Source organism: Mobula hypostoma, chromosome 10, assembly GCF_963921235.1.
Source record: "Mobula hypostoma chromosome 10, sMobHyp1.1, whole genome shotgun sequence".
Classification (NCBI taxonomy): domain Eukaryota; kingdom Metazoa; phylum Chordata; class Chondrichthyes; order Myliobatiformes; family Myliobatidae; genus Mobula; species Mobula hypostoma.
Window position 1 is genome coordinate 77510054 of NC_086106.1, and position 7335 is coordinate 77517388.

The following is a 7335-nucleotide window of genomic DNA, read 5'->3' on the forward strand; positions in this document are numbered from 1 at the left end:
TAAAAATATTAAATATGAACCATGGGAAATCTCATCAGCTCAAATGGTACTTGACGATAAAGAGATCGATGTGGTTATTGGAAACCTGTCACTTCAGCTTCAAGATTTGCTGAGAAAGTTTCTCAGATTGCTCGTCAGCAAGAATTTCATCTGCTTCTTTCCCGTGAAATCGACAGCGTGGATTTTCATTGCCGGTTCCTCAATTTCCACGTCTGTGGAAAGAAACAGTTACTGTTTCAGGTCAAAAACCGGGAAAGTGAAAAAAAGTTAATTGAAATTAAACTAGACAATTGTAACCCGAAACGTTGTTTCTTGTTATCTGATTATTTTGTTTTGTAATCTGTTTGTCTTTCTATATTCTGCATACTGTCTCCGCGGGACTGTTCCCAGCATTTCAATTTTTTTATTTTAGATTTCAAACATAGGCACTTTCTTTGACTGATTCGTATTGAAATGGTCTTTGACCACTAGCAATAAAACCTGGAAAATCATTAGGTTTGGATTTACAAGTATCAGGAAATGGTCATGCCAAAAAGACAATTTATCTACTATTTTGACATTCAAAAACACTATAGTGATACCAAAGACCAGAACTTTAACTGGTCCAGATATATGGTGACCATACTTACAAGAACAGCAAATTCACTACCCAATCAGTTTGTCCTCAATCATCAGCAAAATAACGGGATTTCTTCATTGTTGGTGCAATTAAGATTTAGATTTAGATTTAGATTCAACTTTATAGTCATTGTGCCGACTACAGATACAAAGCCAATGAAATGCAGTTAGCATCAAACAGAAATGCAAAGAATAGTGTTATTTACAAAATAACTGTGAATAAAAAGCAAGTGCTACAGCACACAAATATAAAAGTACTGAGACAGTACAATGTGGGTGCAATACTGCTTAGCGCTGTGATGTGAGGTTCAGCAGGGTCACAGCCTCAGGGAAGAAGCTCTTCCTGTGCCTGCTGGTGTGGGAGCGGAGGCTCCTGTAGCACCTACCAGATGGGAGGAGAGTTAAAGAGTCCATGGTTAGGGTGAGATGCATCCTTCATAATGCTTTTGGCCCTGCCCAGGCAGCATTTATGGTAGATGTTCTCAATAATGGGCAATTGGGTGCTGATAATCCGCTGGGCAGTTTTCACCACACACTGGAGTGCTTTGTAATCCGATACGGGACAATTGCCATACCACACTGAGATGCAGTTGGTGAGTATGCTCTCAATGGTACAGCGGTAAAAGACTGTCAGTATCCTGGGACAGAGGTGAGCTTTCTTGATGCTCTGCAGGAAATAAAGGCACTGTTGCGTCTTTTTGATCAGGATGGAGGAGTTCAGGGACCAGGTGAGATCCTCGGAAATGTGGACACCAAGGAATTTGAAGTTTGATACACGCTCCACTACAGCTCCGTTGATGTAGATGGGGACGTGAGTGTGGCTCCTAGCATGCCTGAAGTCCACAATGATCTCCTTGGTCTTCTGGGTGTTAAGGGCCAGGTTGTTGTCGGCACACCATGTGGCCAGGTGCTGGACCTCATCCCTGTAGGCCATCTCGTCGTCCTCTCTGATCAGACCAACCACTGTGGTGTCGTCTGCAAACTTGATTATGGAGTTAGAACCATGTACAGGAACACAGTCACAGGTGAAAAGGGAGTACAGAAGAGGGCTCAGCACACAGCCTTGAGGCACGCCGGTGTTCAGGGTGAGAGTGGAGGAGGAGAGGTTGTCTAACTTAACCGATTGGGGTCTGTTAGTCAGAAAGTCCAATGTCCAATTGCAGAGGGATGAGCTGATACCAAGCTGGTGAAATTTGGCGATCAGCTTGGAGGGGATCACAGTAATCAACAATAAGTTAAGAGCTTGTTGTTTGCAATGATTTGGTTGAAAATATAAATGGGTGGATCAGCAAGTTGCAGATGACACCAAAACTGACAGAGTTGTGGACAGTGTGTAGGATGTACAGCAGGATATCAGTTACAGATGTGGGCAAAGTAGGGGCAGATGGAGTTTAATCCAGGCAAGTGTGAAGTGTTGCCCTTGGGAAATCAAGTGAAATGAGAAAGTACACATTTAATGGTAGATCCTTAATAGCATCGAAGTCGTATTTCTCTTTGGATGCAGGTGCACTGAAAATGGGTACACAAGCAGATAGCTGGTAAAGAAGGCATATAGCATGCTTGTCTTCATTGGTAGGCGTTTGAGTACAAGAGTAAGAAAGTCATGCTGCAGCTGAATAAAACTTCTGCCAGAGTGCACTTGGGGTATTGTGTACAGCTGTGGGTGCCCCATTAGAAGGAGGATGTGGAAAAGGTGCAGAAGAGTTTTATCAGGATGCTGCCTGGATTAGAGGGGATGAGCCATAAGGAGAGGTTGGACAAAATTGAGTTCTTCCCCCTCTCCCAGGGCATCAAAAGCTGAGGGTAGATCTGATAGAGAATATTACAGTTATGAAAAGCATATATAAGGGTATACATTCATAACCTTTTCCCTAAGGCAGACATCGAAAATCATACAACATGCTTTAAAGTTGAGGGAGGGGTAGAGTTTAAAGGCAACATGAGGGGTGACTTTTTTTTAATGCAGAGAGTGTTAGGTGTGTGGAATGGATTAGCAGGGGTGGTCGTGGAAGCTTGTAGCTTGGTGGAATTGAAGAGGCTTTTAGATAGATACACGAATATGAAACAAGGGAATGATTTGGATAATGAAGAATGAAGAATAAGGGTTTGACATCAAAAATGAACTCTCTGGATAGCTAAAATTAAACATGTATGTCACCCTTATGTACTGGGATGGTAGACCAGTACTACGGGTCTCAGTATCAGAATAATGGAACAAGCCTTTTAGAAACGAGATTGGGAGAAATTTCTTCAGCCAAATGGCGGTGCACTTACAAAATTCTCTAGCATCTTAGGCAGTGGACACCGAGTAATTAAATAGATTGAAGAAAAGGGTAAATTATAGTCTATTTCTTGATGTTAAAGCCATTAAGAGAAATGGTGAGAAAGTGATGACAGGATATTTCAGTGGATGATCGGTAAAGATCATGTTGAATGATGGTGCAGAGTGAATGGCCTATTCCTTCTCCTAATTACTATGTTTCTGCCTTTTTTTAAAGGAATTCAGAACATTTAAAACTAGGTTATTTAGGGATTATGGATTCTTAAAATAATTATTTTGGAAACCTCCAACTTATTTTATCCTTATCCCTCCACATAAAGATGAAATCAAAACACTGGTTTTGCCAATAATGCCATCATTGCAAATGAATAAAGTCAATGGTTGTGTATTTCTTGTGATTTCTTGCAGGACGCATGATTTTTCTCCAACCATCATTCTAGCCTCAGGACATCCCTGCAGGGTTTTCACAGGGCAGTCCCAGGCCAAACCAAATTCAACTGCCTCAGTGATCTTCCAGTATAAACTCCGAAGTGTGATTGTTCATTTGAGATCCCACAATACCCAATTCCTCAGGCAATGAAACAGTCCACATCTATGTGCAGCACAATTAGACAACATTCAGACTTGGGTGAATAAGTGGCAAATAACATTTGTATCCAGTTACGGTCATCTCAATAAGAAAGTCTAATTGCTTACTTTCAACATTCAGTTATCATTGGAAGTCCTATACTATCTACATCTTGGAGGTCGCCATTGGTTTGAAACTCAATTGCAGCAGTCAAACAAATACTTAGGTTACAGTAGGTCAGAATATTAATATTCTGAAGTAATTTGCATCTTGCAATAATGACTTACCTACTGCCACCCTAATTCCTTTACACCATCTATAAACCACAAGTCAAGAGCAGGATGGAGTACTCTTCACTGTTCTACATGACTTCAGCTCCAGACGCACTCAAAGAGTTTAACACCATTCACAACAAAGTAGCCTGCATGTCCCTTAATATTCATTCCCTCCACCACCAGATGTAGCATGTGCTGTGCACAAGATTTAGAGCAGTTACTTAACTCGGCTAGTCTGAGAGAACCTCTCAGGTCCGTGACCTTTACCACCAAGATGCCAACGGCAACAGTTCACGAATGCATCACCATCTGCTGCTCCTTTCCAAGTCCTGACTTGAAAATATGTTACCTTTCCTTAATAATCCTGGAACTCCCTAACCAATAGAATTGTACGACCACAGCACTAACTTCTTGGGGCAATTGTGGATGACCAATGAACACAGGTTTTGCTAATGATGCCAACATTGCATATAAAGAAAGTCAGTGGTGTGTATTTTTTTGTGACTCCTTGTGGGCACTCTTAAGCCGTTCCACCATTTTACAGGCTGCAGTTAGGTGACTGAAGGAATACTCTCCATTTGCTTGGATGTGAGCAATCTTACAATCGATAATCTCAATACCATTTGGAATAAAGCATTTCATTTTACTGGGAACATGTCCACTGTTTTATTCACATCCTCTTCTCTCCCAGCAAACCATGGTCTGTAACATGTACAAAATGCATTTTAAACATACGTTCCTCTGCCCAGAAGAAAAACTTTAGCAGGAACATGGAACTGCACCACCTAGAAGTTACAACCTAAGTTATAATTGTGATTTGGAAATATATTGTCACTCCCCCACTACTACTACGTCAAAAATCCTGAACTCCCTTCTTAATGACATTGTGAGAGTAACTGCAACACAAAGACCATGATAGATGGAGATGCTTTATTCCTCACTAACTGATTTTTCTTTTACATTTCTGAATGTTCAAGTGTGTACTTCCTGAAAAATCTGAAATGTCAACTGGAAAATTTTTGAATCCCAATTGAAGTTTAGGTATTTTTACGTGGAATATTTATTAAAGTGCCAAAGGAGGTGATAATGAATGTTATTTATACACATTTATAAGTTACCTTACTATTAACCATCATTCAACCACATTACAAAACATTTTGATGTTTCACATTTCAAACTGCACAAATTCAGGTACTGTTCTATTTTAGCAAAACTGTTAGTTTTACAGTATTACTAGCCTCGTCAGTCCTAAAGAATGAATCTATCAATACTACACATAAACAAAATCTGAATAACTTCCACAGTAGCTTTCATTATTTAAAAAGACCACTAGAATTACTCAACATACAGTAGCTTCTGAATAGGAAAAAAAATTTTTAACTGCTCTGATTAAGTCACTGGGATAGAGAATAAAGGAAATTTGTTGCAATTCCTTTTTGTTCAGTCTTGTTTTACAAGTTAAGTGCTTCATTTGCCAAACTAGGGTATACAGTAACAGCTTTTTTTCCAATTTGAAAGGGGTACCACTCTGCACTCCCTCCGCACCGATCCTAACCTCACCATTAAACCTTCAGGTAAGGGAGGTACTGTAGTACAGTAGTCTGGCATACTGACCTCTGCCTTGCTGAGGCCCAGCGCCAACCCTCAGACACCTCCTCTTACTTACCCCTCGAACAGCACCCCACTAAGGAACATCTCGTCGGTGTGGAGTGTGTGGAGAGCCGGCAGGACACAAGGCAGGGTGGCCAGGAATAGGAGGAGGGTTGAAGATGGGAGAAGGGGTCGTCGGTGCAGGGTGGAGAGTCCTTGCCAAAGAAATAGACAGGTACTACTCCCCTCCCCCCACCTTTTAAATCTACTCCTCAGTTTTTTTTTTCCAGTCCTGCCAAAGGGTTTCAGCCCAAAATTTTGACTGTACTCTTTTCCTAGATGCTGCCTGGCCTGCTGAGTTCCTCCACCATTTTGTGTGTGTTGCTCGGATTTCCAGCATCCGTGGATTTTTTCTTGTTTGTGAGTTTGTACTCAAGGTCAGACTTGGGAGTGGGGTGTTATTCGAGCCCAGCATGAGCTGTAATTAGGCTGGCCGATGTTATTGGTGGGGTTATGTGAGGATGGTCAGGAGTCGTCCAATAATGTTAAGGTTGTGGTAGTGATGGAAAGGACAACATCAGCATTGGGAAGAAGATGAAAATTGCAGTAACATCAGTGAGGGGTAGTGGAAGAGAATGAATTAGGATTGAAGAATGAAGGGAGGAAGGAGTGCTGAAATTAAGTTGTAAAGTTGGCTTGGTCCATATTGGAGATCAGATCTTGGGGGAATTGGTACAGTGTAGGTTAGGGTTGGGGCTGGCCCAAGGATACAGCTGCATGTTTCACCCACCTGCAGACTTCCCACATTAGTGCTGCAGTTTAAGAATCCACTTTCATGGATGTCCCCAAGTAGTATGATTTGGGCTTCTTTAAAATGCTTCTTCATGAAGAAATCACAAGGGTGTCTCATGACAAGAAGTGCCCATATGAGTTTCATCAATGGTGTGATATGACCTACAAATGTTCACACATGATTTACACCATCTCAGACACTCTGCCCCTTTTCTCTCCCTGGTGATAGACTATCTACTGATATCTTTAATAAATCTACTGACTCTCACCCACCTTATCAGTTGTAAAAATGCTATTCCCTTTTCTCAGAATATGGCTTTTCCATTCTAGAACATCTGAGATGTCCTCCTTTAAAGAATGGGTTTCCCTATCTCTACCATAGATGCTACCCTCATCCATATCCCCACCCCCCATTTTCTGGACATCAGCTTACCTGCCACCCGACGAGCCTCTGCATCCAGCACATCATTCTCCATAACGTCTGCCACCTTCACTAAATATATCTTTCCCTCCCCCACCAACTCTCCACTTTCCATAGGGACCACTCACTACATGATTCTCTTGTCCACTTATCCCTCCCCACTGATCTTCCTCCTGACACTCACCCCTGCAAGCAGAACAAGTTCTACACCTCCTCCCTCAGCACTGTTCAGAGCTCTTCCTGTTGAAGTGATATTTCACCCGTATGTTTGTCAAGTTCATCTACTATATCTGCTGCTCCTGGTGTGACCTCCTCTGCATCTGTGATTTGGGGTCAGCTTCATCAAGTGCCTTTGCTCCGTCCATCACAAAAGGCAAGTTTTTCCAGCCCTTTTCTTCTTCCACATATCACTTCCCAGCTTCTCACCCCACCTGACCTCCCCTCCCCAACCACCTTCCCCATCGCCGGTTTCATCTATCACCTGCCCGCTTGTACTCCTTCCCCTCACCCCTCCTCCTTATTCTGAATTCTCTCCCCTTTCTTTCCTTTGCCCAAAATGTTGACTGTTTATTCCCCTCCATAGATGCTGTCTGATATGCTGAGTTCCTCCAGCATTTTATGGGTGTTGCACTGGATTTCCAGCATCTGCTGAATCCGTTGTGTTTATGATTTACTCCAGGTTAAATTGATAATCAACTGCATATTGCAGGAAATAAAACAACACCGTGACATTCAATTTCCGGGCAAGTATCCTTTAATTAACTTGAGGAATTGTGTATGTTTGTATATT